The sequence below is a fragment of the Falco cherrug genome, chromosome Z, assembly GCF_023634085.1.
Source record: "Falco cherrug isolate bFalChe1 chromosome Z, bFalChe1.pri, whole genome shotgun sequence".
In the NCBI taxonomy this organism is placed as follows: Eukaryota; Metazoa; Chordata; class Aves; order Falconiformes; family Falconidae; genus Falco; species Falco cherrug.
Window position 1 is genome coordinate 27,579,390 of NC_073720.1, and position 14,577 is coordinate 27,593,966.

Genomic DNA, 14,577 nt, shown 5'->3' on the forward strand with positions numbered 1-14,577 from the left:
AGCCCGCGGCGACAGTCACACGAGGCCGCCGGGCCCCGCCTCCGCCATCACGGAGCCGGCTGGGGCGGCCTGCGCGCCCGCCCGCACACCCCGGCCCCGCCTCCTCCGCGGCCGCCGCGCCTGCGCGGCCAGGGCGGGCCCGGGGGCGGGGTCCCGGCGGGGCGGGCGGTGCGTCCCGCCGCCATGGCGGGGGGTGGGTTGCGCCGCGGTGGGGGCGCCCGAGGGAGCGGGGGCCGGGCGCTGCTGGGTCGGCAGTTCTGGCCAGGTTCATGTCTGTGCGGAACGGGCGTGGGTTGGGTTACGTGTTTATAAAGGGAGAACGAACGCATCTCTCGCACTGCTGCAGAGCAGTTTGAGCCTTAGCAGAAACTGCGTTTGAACTGGCTTTCTGCCGGCTGTGTCACAAACTGCGTTGTGACTGAGCAGGAGTCCGAGTCGCAGTGAAGTATTCTGAGCTTTAACCGAATAAACTGGGTGTTTCGGCAGACCTCAGTACAAAATTGTGGAAGCTGTTGTGAAGTGCTCAGGGGACGGATGGAGCGTTTGAAAACTGGAAGTGACCGTGGCAGGAATTCAGGCTTTAAGCCACCTCTGATGGAACAGTTCTTGCAAACACTGAAGTGCCAGGGAGCTGGCACCTGCCCGCTGTCGGTGCAGCGTGACTGAGGAGCTGGTCAGCCATCTCGCCCTCAGCGGTCTTCCGTCTGCGGCAGGCTGGCTGTGGTCGCGTGCTCTGGGTTACAAACTGACTCTTAAGTTTAAAGCAAAAAACCAAACCACACAACAGAAAAAAAAGTGTCTCCATAATGAAGGTTGCATCTCTTTGCAAAGAACACAGGCGTCTTGCTGCAGAATTACCAAGAAGCCAAACCCCTCTTCTTCAGTAGGGTTTGTCCTCCTCTTCTGGCCTGTCGCTTTGCAAGTCTGGAGGAGCGGCTCTTCCTACTGACAAGAAGCCCTGGGAGACCCTGGCACCTCACCCACGTGGTGAATCACTGTGGGCCTGGGCTGCACAGCAGTTCAAGAGGTGAGTCCCAGCTGCCCGCTCTGCTCCCGGTCACGCTTTCTGTGATTGCACAGTCAGCAGGTCTGGGGGGCTGATCTAACCTCGCCCCCCTCCAAAAAGGTGATGGTGCCTTGGAAAGAGAGGGAATAAATGGCAGGATGAGCGGAAGGCTGGGACTGTGCCAGGCCTGTTTAGACTGTGGAACGCACCTGAAGGGAATGACTCACAAAACATCCTTGTTTTGTCATTCACTGTGCCCATTCATGCAGCTGGAGTGTGAAGGCCTGATGGAACAGTTTGATGCAGCCTGTCCGTGGCAGAATGTTATTTAACCTTGTCATGCTGTAAGTAAAAAGCAATTCTTTATTATGTGATACCAAACAGGTAACACAGCACACACCGCCTGCACATCTCCTCTCCCACTCCCAGCATACTGTGAGGTATGTGGAAATGGCAGTGCAGCCTCTCTGGCCCTGTCAGAGGCAATTGTTACACCTCGCTGCTCAAGTGGCCGCAGAGGTTTGGGCTTGCCTGTTAGATACACCTCCCCTTTGCCTGGTGTGGCTGTCTCCTCAACTGTGCTGACTTAGCTGTTCGTGTTGCCTACCTCTGTTCATCTTTTTAGGCATATTTAGAAAATCTGGATTATTTCATAGGTTTCTTTTGCACAACTGAGAGATCAGTAAACTGTTGGGGAGGTAGAGGGCAAACATGAGTTGCTGAAGTTGCTGTGGAGCTCTAAGATACTAAACTAGGTCTGCTGTTTACAGGCAAGTGTTAACCAGCCTGGCCATCCCAAAGGCTTTAAACTAAAGTTGCAGGGGGAGAGGAACCTCAGTCCATCCCGCTCCTACCAGTTTGATGCCAGTGCCAGCAAGAGATGCTCAGAGAGGGATTTCAGGTGAGCAGGAGAGCACCTGAAGAGCACCACAAAGGAATTCCAGCCATTCCAGCCGGTAAGTCAGCTTCATGGGGGCCCAACTTCAATGCCTCTATGCAAACACGTGTAGCACAGGGAATAAACATGAGGAGTTAAGAGACATGTGCATGCCTGCAGGGTTATGATCTTATTGGCATCATGGAGACAGTGGTGGGATGGCTCCTATGACTGGAGTGTTGGGATGGAAGGATGCAGGCTCTTCAGGAAAGACAGACAGGGGAGACAAGGAGGCGATGTTGCTCTCTATGTCAACGACCAGGTGGAGGGCATGGAGCTCCTCCTCAGGATGAATGAAGAGCAATGGGAGAGTTTACAGGAGAGGACCAAAGGGAGGGAAGGGACAGGTGACATTATAGTGGGGGTCTGCTAGAGGCTGCCCAACCAGGTAGTCTAAGCAGATGAGGCCCTCTATAGACAGAGAGGGGCAGCTCATGTTCACAAGCCCTGCTCCTCACGGAATTTCAGCCACCCCAATGTCTGTTGGAGGGACTACACAGCAGGGCATAAGCAATTCAGGAGGTTCTTGGAACACATTGATAACTTTCTTTTCCAAATGGTAGAGGAGCCAACGAGGAGAGATGCTATGCTGGAACAAGGAGGGGCTGGTGAGACATATGAAGCTCAAAGACAGTCTTGTCTGCAGTGACCATGAAACAGTAGATTTCAGATCCTTAGGCCGTTGAGGAGGGTGCACAGCAATCTCATTATCCTGCACTTCAGGAAAGCAGAATTTTGCCCATTTCAGGGATCTGTTGGTAGGGTACTATGGGATAAAGCCCTGGTGGGAAGAGGGGCCCCAGAAAGCCGGTTAGTAGTCAGGGATCACCTCCTCCAAGCTCAGGAGTGATGTGTCCCAACAAAAAGGAAATTGGGCAAAACCACCAGGAGGCCTGCATGGATGAACAAGGAGCTCCTGGACAAACTCAAACACAGAAAGGAAGCCTGCATAGTGTGGAAGCAAGGAGGTAGCCTGGGAGGAATACAGAGAAATTGTCTGAGAAGCCAGGGATCAGGTTAGCAAAACTAAAGTCCTGTTAAACCTGACCAGGGACAACAGGAAAAACTTCTATAGGCTCGTCATGATAAAAGGAAGACTATGGAATATGTGGGCCCTCTCCAGAAGGAAGCAGGAGACCTGGTTACCTGGGACATGGAGAAGGCTGAAGTACTTAATGACTTTTTTGCCTCACTCTTCACCAGCAAGTGCTCCTGCTGCACCACCCAAGTCACAGAAGGCAAAAGCAGCAACTGAGAGAATGAAGAAATACCTGCTGTAGGAGAAGATCAGGTTTGAGGCCATCTAAGGAACTTGGAGGTGCACAAATCCATAGGACCTGATGAGATGCGTCCCTGGGCCCTGAGGGAACTGGCAGGTCGAGTGGGTAAGACACTATCCATCATATTTGAGAAGTCATAGCAGTCTGGTGAAGTTCTCACTGACTGGAAAAGGGGAAACATAACTCCCATTTTTAAAAAGAAAAAAAAGGAAGACCCAAGGAACTAAAGGCTGGTCAGTCTCACTTCAGTGCCCAGCAAGATCACGGAGCATATCCTCCTGGAAACTATGCTAAGGCACATGGAAATTAAGGAGGTGATTGGTAACAGCCAGCATGGCTTCACTAAGGGTAAATCATGCCTGACAGATTTGATATTCTTCTGTGGTGGCATTACAGCGTTGGTGGATAAGGGAAGAGCAACTCATGTCATCTACCTGTACTTCTGCAAAGCATTTGACACTGTCTCGCATGACATCCTTTTCTCTGAACTAGAGAGACATGGATTTGATGGATGGACCACTCAGTGGATAAGGAATTGGCTGGATGGTCGTATTCAGAGAGTTGCACTCAACCCAATGGCTCGGTGTCCAAGTGGAGACCAGTGACATGTGCCATTCCTCAGGGACTGGTATCGGGACTGGTGCTATTTAACATCTTCGTTGGTGACATGGACAGTGGGATTGAGTGGCAGCCTCAGTAAGTTTGTTGATGACACCAAGCTGGTAGTATGGTACACTGGAAGGGTGGGGTGCCATCCAGAGGGACCTTGACAGGCTTGAGAGCTGGGCCTGTGTGAACCTCATGAAGTTCAACAAGGCCAAATGCAAGATCCTGCACCTGGGTTGGGGCAGTCCCAAGCACAGATACAGGCTAGGCAGAGAACAGATTGAGAGCAGCCCTCAGGAGGGCTTGGGGGTGCTGGTTGGTGAGAAGCTCAACATGACCCAGCAATGTGCACTTGCAGCCCAGAAAGCCAACCAAATCCTGGGCTGCGTCAAAAGAAGCATGACTAGGAGGTCAAAGGAGGGGATTCTTCCCCTCTACTCAGCTCTTGTGAAACCCCACCTGGAGTGCTGTGTTCAGCTCTGGAGCCCCAGCATCAGAAGATCATGGACCTATTGAAGTGAGTCCAGAGGAGGGCCATGAAAACGATTAGAGGGCTGGAGCACCTCTCCTATGAAGACAGGCTGAGAGAGTTGGGGTTGTTCAGCCTGGAGAAGGAAGGTTCTGGTGAGACCTTATTAAGCAGCCTTCCAATACCTAAAGGGGGCCTGCAAGACAGTTGGAGAGGGACTTTTTACAAGGGCTAATGGCTTTAAACTGAAAGAGGGTAGATTTAGATTAGATATTAGGAAGAAATTCTTTACTGTGAGAGTGGCGAGTCACTGGAACAGGTTGCCCAGAGAAGCTGTGGATGCCTCATCCCTGGAACTGTTCAAGGCCAGGCTGGTTGTGGCTTTGAGTAGCCTAGTTGGCCTAGTGGAAGATGTCCCTGCCCATGGCATGTGGGTGGAATTAAATGATTTTAAGGTCCCTTCCAACCCAACCTATTCTATGATTCTATGAAAATGCTGGTGGCTATAGACACACTAAGCATTTTTGCTTTCAGCTCCGTTTTCGGTGGTTGTAGTTTCTATACCAATAAGTATGTATATTTATTAGTCACCTAATAAATACTGACCTATTTATTTATTATTTTCACTCTTTAAATAAGCAATTCTGTGCACAGAAAAGTAATTAAATAATTTGGCTTTTTTTTTTTTTTCTTCTCTGGGTAGATTTTCTGATAATCAATGAAGAGAACAGGTAGCCTTTCCTTGTTTAAGTCTATGAATATAGTTTCTTTCTTTTACTCATCTGTATATTCAATGAACTTACAGGAACTTAGTACTTCTGAGACATCTAGCTCTCTGCCATTTTTGCTTGAAATTGGCCACTAGGACTTAAAACTTATTGGATGGGAGCATGGAGTAGACAGACATGAATGTGCTATCCTCTTTTTCTGAGGAAACCTGACTGTAGAGTCTTTAATAACCACAAGCAGTCTGAGTTTGCATTGGTATTTTTAGACACTATTTACGTTTGAAGTGCTGTAATGTAACCCAGTTTTATATTGCATCTGGGGACTGGTTCTAAGCTCACAGGGAAGAAGTAGAAGATAAGCAGGGAGAGGCAAAATTGAAGAGTATTTGACCGCAGCCTGCAGTCCTCCAGTATGTCTGTCTTCAGAGGCCTGCTGATTTCAGTGGGGTTTCCGCTGAGCATAGCAGACTGATGAAATTGCAGAGCTGGGACTGTAATTGTTTCCAGCATGTGCACAAGGAGAGAAGACATCAGTGTGATTCATGCTCTTTAGGGGAAAAAAAAAACCCAAACCCCAGTCAATTCAAGGAACATAACAAGGGGAAATTTTAAAACAATAAAGACATGGGGCTAGCATTGCAGAGATGTGGAATGGAGTCTGAGGTTAGACAGCCACAGACTGATGTATGTCTGTCCTTTTCCTCTGTACTTCCTTGGTAGGGAATGAACACAAGATCTGGATGATTGAGTGGATCCCAAGCACACACAGTTGACATTTTCAGTTCCTTGAAGACAGCTAACAAGGCAGAAAGAAAATATGCGCATGGCGTAAATCAGTTGTCAATATGAGGCAACTTCTTTGAGATTAATTAATCCCCCAAACAAAATCTTTATTCACAGGGGTATAGAGAAAATAACCACACTTAAATTATTATTAAAGCCAAGGACATGACAGGCTTCCTGGCCAGACAGCCTGTTTCAGTTACCTTGTCTCTTATGAACCTCATAACCATGCCCCATTACTACCCTAAAAAAACATGGCATGCACCCTCTGCCACATGAATGACAAACCCTGGTGTCAGTGATGGAAACACATCTGCATGCACTGGCAGAACAAATGGTTCCATATGTTCTCGGGGGACAGCAGGACACCAATAGAAGGTATGTGCTGTGTTATTTCCTATTAGTCTGTGGGGAGGGGTCTGGGACGTGAGGACTTTCTTAGTGGAAGTTCTTAGTAGGACATGTAAGTGGCAACATGTGGCATGGTCATTTCCTTTACCTGAAGAATATGCACCGTGGGATTTAATTCCTGAGTAACTTTTCTGTCTTTGACAGAATTAGTAGTTGCCTCCAACTTGCCTGTTTTATAGAATCGGATATGTATGTTGGCAATGGAGAGAAGCAGGATGAGATATAGTAAATGAGGCTGAAGAGGAGTCTGGGAAGGAAGGAATAGTTTGCAGCTATTTGTAGAAATAAGGAAATGGGGCCATAACAGCTGGGGACAGTGATGGAAAAAACACCTCATTTGTGTAAGGAGGCTTTGACAGTGAAGTAGATTTCAGGTATGAGGTACACCTTATTTTTTATACTCATTATAGTGGATTAAAGACATATCATGATTTGGGGGAGAATTTTCTTTTTGAAAACTGTCAGTAAGCTGATACATCGAGTGATAACTAAGACTTTAATGATAACAGATTATCCTTAAAGGTTAATGCTTCCAGACTGTACTATGACTAGCAAATGCTGTTTTAAAGTATCTGTGCTTTATGACTTTATACCTCTAATTCATAGGACAACCTGGACAAGCAGTAAGTCTTACAGATCACTGTGCTCCACTATCAACTCAAAGTCTTGGATTTGGAAATCTATCATGCTTTATCCTTAGCCTGTCTGTATGTTTGATGTCGTGCTCCTGAGAGGATTGGATTTTGATCCTTTGTTACTGTAGACTTTTTGCTTAGATTGTAAACTGTGTAGAACAAGAATGTACACTTATCTATGCCTGTAAAGACTTACACAACTTTATAGCTTATAAATACCTAGTGTATGAGTACTAGAAGTACATTTGCATTTCTGTGGACATTTTTAAAAACTCAGCAGTGAAAATGTGAATCAATATTCGGATAAGGAATCTGCATCCCTTGGTTCTGTCAGTGACGGCTTTTCCATTCTCTAAGGTATAAAGTTAAGCATCAATTAGTTATGGTTTAACCCTATCTTCTGGGAGGTCTGAAGGGGGAAAAAATTTCTGCAGTGAAAAATAAAACATGATATGAATATAGCTGAGCTTGACTTCTACAACAGAATTGTACAGGTTCTTTCACACATCACCCCCCTTGTGTTAAAAAGGAGAAAAAAACAAAAGCAGTTTTGGACATTAAGGAATCTCAAAGGTTCATCTTGCTAACCAAAATGGTGGAAGAGGGCTGGACAGCCATAGCTTTTACAGGAGGAAGTGGTAAAGTTGGCTCTCAGTTCTTCCAGTTCTGCTGTGGCTACCACAGTCACTTCAAAGTGATTGGAGATCTCCCAGCAGTGGACAGCCATAGCTTTTACAGGAGGAAGTGGTAAAGTTGGCTCCCAGTTCTTCCAGTTCTGCTGTGGCTACCACAGTCACTTCAAAGTGATTGGAGATCTCCCAGCAGTGTTTCCAGGTGTGCAAAGAAATTTACCATATAGTCTCTGCACTTGACTCCCCTTCTTACTTGAGAAATAACAAAGCAGCAGAGAGGAAATAGTGACTTCTTATCACTGAGTAATAATTCTGTGGCCTCTGTAGTCTGGCCAACACATGGGGATGTTACTGCCCAGTAAAATAGGGTGTGAATTGACACCAGACTGGGAATTCCACATTGGTGTCTCTTGAAGACATTTTTAGAGTATGCTGAAGGCCCGTTGGTTAATTTTTGAAATAAATTTATCACAGTTAGCAAGAAGTGTGACTTTCCCATTATTTGGAAACCAGTTGATACTTTACTTGCTGCCTTTCCAAGCTAAGCTAAATTCCTAAGTTAACTGAAACTGACTTAAATTACAGCTAAATGTTTTCACCCTGGTTGTAAGCAGTTGAGCTGTTTGACTTTGTTTAGTAGTGGAACACGTCCTTTAAGTATGCGTGGTCATATTTTTTGCAGACGAGCCTGAAACTTTACATGCAGTAGCTTACTCTCTATGTAAATGGCATAGAGTACTGCAGCTGAGGGACTTGTGTACAAGGAGGAGTTATGACTAAGATAGGTAGATAATTCCATACTACAAGTAGCTACATACATGAATTTCCTATAGGGAAAAGCTGTGAAGACTCTGCAGTTTGAAAATGGAATAAACTTCTAGCAGGGTGTCATTTGCTGCACTGTAAATTCCTCACCTAGCTTATACACAGTCTTCTGTAGGGTGATTGTATGCCCAGATTTTGCCAGATGTATGTTCTCTTTTATTCTGGCTACTTTGTACAGATTTATTTTTAAGGACATCCTTTATATATCAGGGGTGTCCAGGTACCTGTTAGATCTAGAAGGCTGAAAACCCCCAGCAGACTACAAATCCTGTGTGTAACCACAGAGTGCTTGAATTATGAGCTCAGGACCAGCTGACTTCAAGTATGTTTGTTGGCTGAAGAGAATTTCAAAATGGAAGAAGATTATACAGGAGCTGTGTGTGAGCTACACACTGAGACTGCTGGTACTGATGTTGACATACATAAGTAATTAGGGATGAGAACTAACCAAAACAGGATGTTTAACTGGTGTAACTTGAAGAAAACTCACAGGCCAAACCTGCCTCAAACAAGAGTTTGTGAATGGATGCACATGCCAGACACATGATGAGTGTAAGTATGTGAACCACCTACAAAGCAAACTGTGGACACAGCACATGTAATATTCACATTGTTTTGTAAAGGGAATTGTGGTTTCGATGGCAGCCTCACTGTGTGTTATTGTGTGATTAGTGTTTCAGTGTTTGCTATGTTGTTTGAATTAAAGAAAACCTGAATGATTCTGGTATTGAGTCAAGTCTGTGGCTTCGGTATTTAAGCCCCTAGAAGGTGTGAAAAACATGTTGGGAGAAAGCACCAGCACAGCAGAAATATTCTTGTCTACTGGCTGGCTATAAAACTCCTTGTGGTCTTTTGTTGATTTTTCTTTTCGCTTCACAGCTGTCTGGGAATTCTGAGGTCTGAAGCAGTGTTGTCACTGGGTTTGAGGTCTTCAGACTAATGGAGTCTCCTATTCTGGTGGAGAACTACTGCTTCCAAGTAGATAGCTCTGGGGTCTTTAGTTTTATCAGCCCTGGCTCTTTGGTCTGCAGTGATTGCAATGAGTTATCAGATGGGGGAAAAGGCTGAAGCAAATAAGGGCACAGTCTGTTTTGAGTAGTGATTTGTGCTTGTTCATTACCTGCTGGTTTCTCAGACTGTTGTCCATCACTGCACAACAGTTTTGCAGGGTAGGACATGGTAGAGTTGTCCTGTATTAGAAGCAAGGTAGTCAGCAAATGAGTCACTAATTTGAGCACAGAGAAATAAGGACTATTCAAGCAGAAGAATTTCTTACACTTCTAGGACCACTTCTCTGGAGATCTCTAGGTCTTTTACCACTACAGACCAAACATTCAAGTGGTTCTGGCCTGCTAAAAAAAGTTGTCCTTCAAAACAGCTCCAGTTGTTCTTCTTCACTTCTGGGCAGGCTTCCTCATAATTATGCGCTATAGTCTCCAGCCCCTTATCTGTCTGGTTTCCTGCAACTGCATTCCTTTAGTCATGAGCTATTAAAAGGTCTCTTGTGCAAAACTTCTAATCATGTTAGAGCTTCTTTGTGCATATATAGAGAGGGTGCAACTCAGGTGGTGAGAGGGAGGAGAGGGAACTCAGACAGAGCCACTAGGCTGTCTGTGCAAGATAGCTATGATAGCAGTGCAAGACAGTAATTTCCTCAGAAGTTTTCTGATGTTAAGCATTCAGGGCATCCTGCCTCTTTGCTGCTTCCTGGGGGAAATAAAATCCAGGATCACACCAGAGCTCCAGCTGATAACAGGACAAGGCAGCATAGCACATAAACCGGGAACCGAGCCTGCTAGTTAGGTGCTCTGTCTTCTGGAAGTGGACCAAGCCCAGCGTGGTGGGTTGACCCTAGCTAAATGTGAGGTGCCCACTAAAGCTGCTATATCACTCCCTCAACCAGACAGGGGAGAGAAAATGTAATGAGAGGCTTGTGGGTCAAAATAAGGACAGGGACTCACTGATCACCATTGTGGCCAAAACAGACTTGGCTTGGGGAAAAACTAGTTTAATTTATTACCATGAAAATCAGAGTAGGATAATGAAAATAAAATGAAATCTTAAAAAGACCTTCTCCCCATCCCTTCCTTTTTCCCAGGCTTAATTTGACTCTTGAATTTATCTATCTCCTCCTCCCCCTCAGTGGCACAGGGGTCGGGGTGTGGGGGCTGCGGTCAGCCCCTCACACGCTGTCTCTGCTGCTCCTGCCCCCTCAGGGGAGGCTCCTCATGCTCTGCCCTGCCCCAGCGTGGGGTCGCTCCCACGGGAGACAGTTCTCCACTAACTTCTCCAACGTGAGTCCTTCCCATGGGCTACAGTTCTTCATGAACTCCTCCAGCATGGGTCCCTTCCACGGGGTGCAGTCATTCAGGATCAGACCGCTCCAGCATGTGTCCCCGACAGGTCCTGCCAGGAGCCTGCTCCAGCGTGGGCTTCCCACAGGGTCAAGCCTCCTTTGGGAACATCCACCTGCTCCACCGCTAACCTCCATGGGCTGCAGGGCACAGGCTGCCTCACCATGGGCTTCCCCACGGGCTGCAGGGGAACCTCTGCCCTGGTGCCTCGGGCACCTCCTGCCCTCCTTCTGCACTGCCCTGGGGGTCTGCAGGGTTGTTGCCCTCACATAGTCTCACTCCTCTCTACGACTGCAGTTGTGCAGGGGTTTTGCTACCTTCTTAAATACACCACAGAGGCGCTACCACTGCTGCTGATGGGCTCAGCCTCAGCTAGCAGTGGGTCCATCATGGAGCCAGCTGGCACTGGCTCTGTCAGACATGGAGAAAAATTCTGGAAGCTTCTCACAGAAGCTTTCCCACTACAAAAACCTTGCCATGCAAACCCAATATTCCCAGCTGCACAGCAGCATTTTTTAAGAGAGGTGACACCAAGCTTCTAAGATGTCAGGAGAGCAGAATGCATCCACATGAGTAGGCTGGTGGATCAGGAAGAGGTGCGGTACAGGAAGGCACCTGCTAATGTGTTATGAACCAAAGGCAGACCCACACAGACATAACTACTGTATATTTGTTTGAGGTTGAATTACTGTCAGAGCATCTTAGTCACTTATTTGTTGCATCATTGTAATAAATTACACATTGAAGACACAGGTCCTTCTACATCCCTTGCTTTATACTAGACTAAACTACCTGTGTGTACAAAAGCTATAAGGCATGTTTTCTAGAGAAGCACCTTGGCAGCACTGAATGTGAACATGACAAAATAATTGAAATGGCTCAGAAACACCTAGTAGGAGTATCCACACAATGTCTGAGGTGCAGAACCCTTGAAAGTTTTATATGTTGGAGACTTCTTTAATAATCAGAGGATAAGGTCTATACAGAGAGGTAGTTTATTTTTATTTTTTTTTAGTTAAACCTAGCAATATTACGTGGAAAGATGGCAAAAACGTCTTCCTTCTGAAGCCTAACTTGGGCAGCAGGTGGCGCTATGCTCTCAGTGAATCAGCGCTTGGCACTCACTCCGGAGGACATCGCTCTGGAAGTGGAACTACAGGTGAGATGGAAATAGCAATTAGTCTCGTCTGCACCTTTTGTTAGCAGATTAAAAACTGCCCCGGGATTCCGCACACATAGTTTTTTTTCTGTATTCCTCCGTGCTATGCGTATATGGTAAAATAAATACTGCATTTTGTCACTGAAGAAATCCATGCAAATCAGATGCCTACTTGATGATTACTTGTATTCTGAGTAGTTAACATTCAAATTTACTGATTACAGATTGCAGGATAATAGTTAATTGCGTAATTGTTGCAGCTTCTGAGATGGCAAAATTCAATGCACTGTGGTAAGCCCATGCTTTTTAAGGACACTAAAGGAATTTTCCAGTAGCAAAACCCTAAACCAGCTGTTTAGAAAGGCGAGAAACAGAATTGTTTCTCAGGACCTGAGTGGATCTTGTTTTATTCCTGCCTCCCTCCTCACTGTCAGTGAAAATGTTAGACTTAGGATGAATTCAAATGCCAGGGCCCTGGAGAAGTTTTGATCTCTTCCTCCTAATGATTTTACAAACACAGATAGTGGTTTCAAGTGGAGTTCCAGTTCTCTAGGAAGGGTTGTGCTGGGTCTGTTGCGATGAGATGTCCAATTTGTGGCAGTACAATTTAGTGGAAGAGGGTGACATGCCTACAGGCAGAGCTTCTATTGAGAGACTTTGAGAAACTTGAGGATCAGACATACAGAAAACTCGTGGACTTCAGTGACAAGAAGTGTGTCAGAGTGCAGGCCGGTAACTTCTTTGGCCCAGCACTGGAACAAGCTACCTGGAGAGGCCATAGTGTTTCATCCACAGGGGCTTGTGAGCCTGGCCAGGTGAAGCTGTGGCTGACCTTATCTGGTGTTGGCGTTAGTCCACTCTGCGCAGAAGTCCTTTCCTGCCGATACCCTTTGATCAACGCTACTGTGGCTTAGTGCTAGTTGCATTAGATCTATAACATATACTACAGTTAAATTAAATATATGCACTGATCAATGAGGTACAAAGTTATTAGACACAGTACCCTAACGATACTGCCTTCTGTCCTCTTTGGATACCCTTAACTAGGTTCAGCTGCTCTATGCCACCCAACCATGTTATGCCCCTCTCTGCTGCAGGTGGAGAGAGACCCTGCAGCGTCATTGTGACTGTGCCCTGGTGCACTGGCATAGGGAGGGTGCAGGACATGGAGGAGAGCTACCACTGTGTTTATGTGGGCCTGGAAGGGGCGTAAGTCTTGTAGGGAGGGCAGAAGAGAAGAAAAAGGGGGTGTGTATTACACCAGGTTTTCTATTGAGGTAAAGTCCCATATCGATCAAGAGCGGTGAGATCGCCTAAGAAAGGGGTTAGCAAAACGTAAAAGTGAAAGATGCTCCAAAAATGTTTGGGTTGCTTCTATTACGATACCTATTTGGTATCTGTACATCCAAAAACTCAGACTGTATTGCTCACCACTAATGTGTTCTACTGCGTTGCCAAACTAGGTCTGGCGCATTGTTCACTGCTGGCAAATTGTTACTGATTTTCCATTATTTTAAAACAGGACTGTGATCCTAAAAGTTAGCAATCTGCATGCAGGTAGTCTGTTAAGAAGAAAATAACCTAAACCAATGTCAAATACAGACTCCTTAGTGCGGGATGGAGTGGATGTGGGATGTGGAAGAAGGAGGTATGAATTAGGCTCCTTAGGCTCATTTCATTTTTATCATAAACTTTGATTACAGAAGAGGCATGCTTTTTGGAGCAGTAAAGAAGCCAGTGGATACAAACTCTTCCGCTGGTCCTTATAAAATGAAATAAGAACATGTGTTAGGATTACAGCATGTATGCAAACAAGACCCAGAGTACATAAAAGGCAGACTCATTTTCTAGTCCAGAAAATTGAAGATAGATGGATATCCATTTTTTCCTTGGATTTCACAAGAACTGCAAAAGGAATACCCTGTGGTTTAGGCAATAACATAGATAACAGTATATTGAAATATCCCCAGAGGATTAAACTTTGAGGATACTGTTTTGTTTTCAACAACACTTGTCTTTCTCTTGGACAATAGTGTGTAAGAGCTTGCAGATGCTTTCAATAAAAATTGATAGTGGGATGCAGGTGAATGCATTACTCTAAAGACTGAGGATGAGGCCAGTTCTATCTGACATATAATTTGCAGCTGTTCGGATTCAGCCTTGGGAGTGTTCCATCTCCGTCACTTGGTTAGCATGGTTTTGGCTAGCATGTTATATTTGGAGAGCTGTGTCTCTGTTGCAAAGTATTTGAAGACCTCCTAACATAAACACTACTATTAATATTTATAGTCCTTATGTTCTTAGGTTTGGAGAAAAAAATCCATTCTGTCCATAAAAGTGTAAGTCTTGTGATGTTTGTAACAAGCTGCTTGTTTCAAATTCTCTTATTATTATGTGTTTATATTGCTGTAGTCAGTCAAGTTTAATTTCATGCTGTTAGATATAGTATAGACATATTCTAAGTGACAGTTTTGATTCCTAGATGTGTCAGGATATCTGGCAGTGCAGAAGAACGTTTTTTTTACTTTCAATAGCAGGAGTCATGCAGAGTCTCAAGTTTAATTTAACCAGTGCTTCTTTGTGGGATCTAAAAAGGAAAAATTCATGTTTCCAATGCAGAAACATTGCAGAGAATGTACAGGCTATTTTTCTTCCAGCACTGCGCAAGTGCATTTTCTCTCTCTTCTTGGTAGTGTTTGTACTCAGGATATTTCTGCGTGCTCTGACCTCTTTGACCAATCCATTGCACAAG

At 45.5% G+C, this 14,577-nt stretch overlaps 1 long non-coding RNA gene across 1 annotated transcript; it reads left to right on the forward strand.

Annotated features, from left to right (window-relative positions):
* Window positions 1–256: 256 nt before the first annotated feature.
* LOC129734766 (uncharacterized) lies at window positions 257–9,032 on the forward strand. The gene is made up of 2 exons (XR_008730373.1): window positions 257–1,350; window positions 1,777–9,032. It is a non-coding gene; the product is annotated as an uncharacterized LOC129734766 (long non-coding RNA).
* Window positions 9,033–14,577: the final 5,545 nt, after the last annotated feature.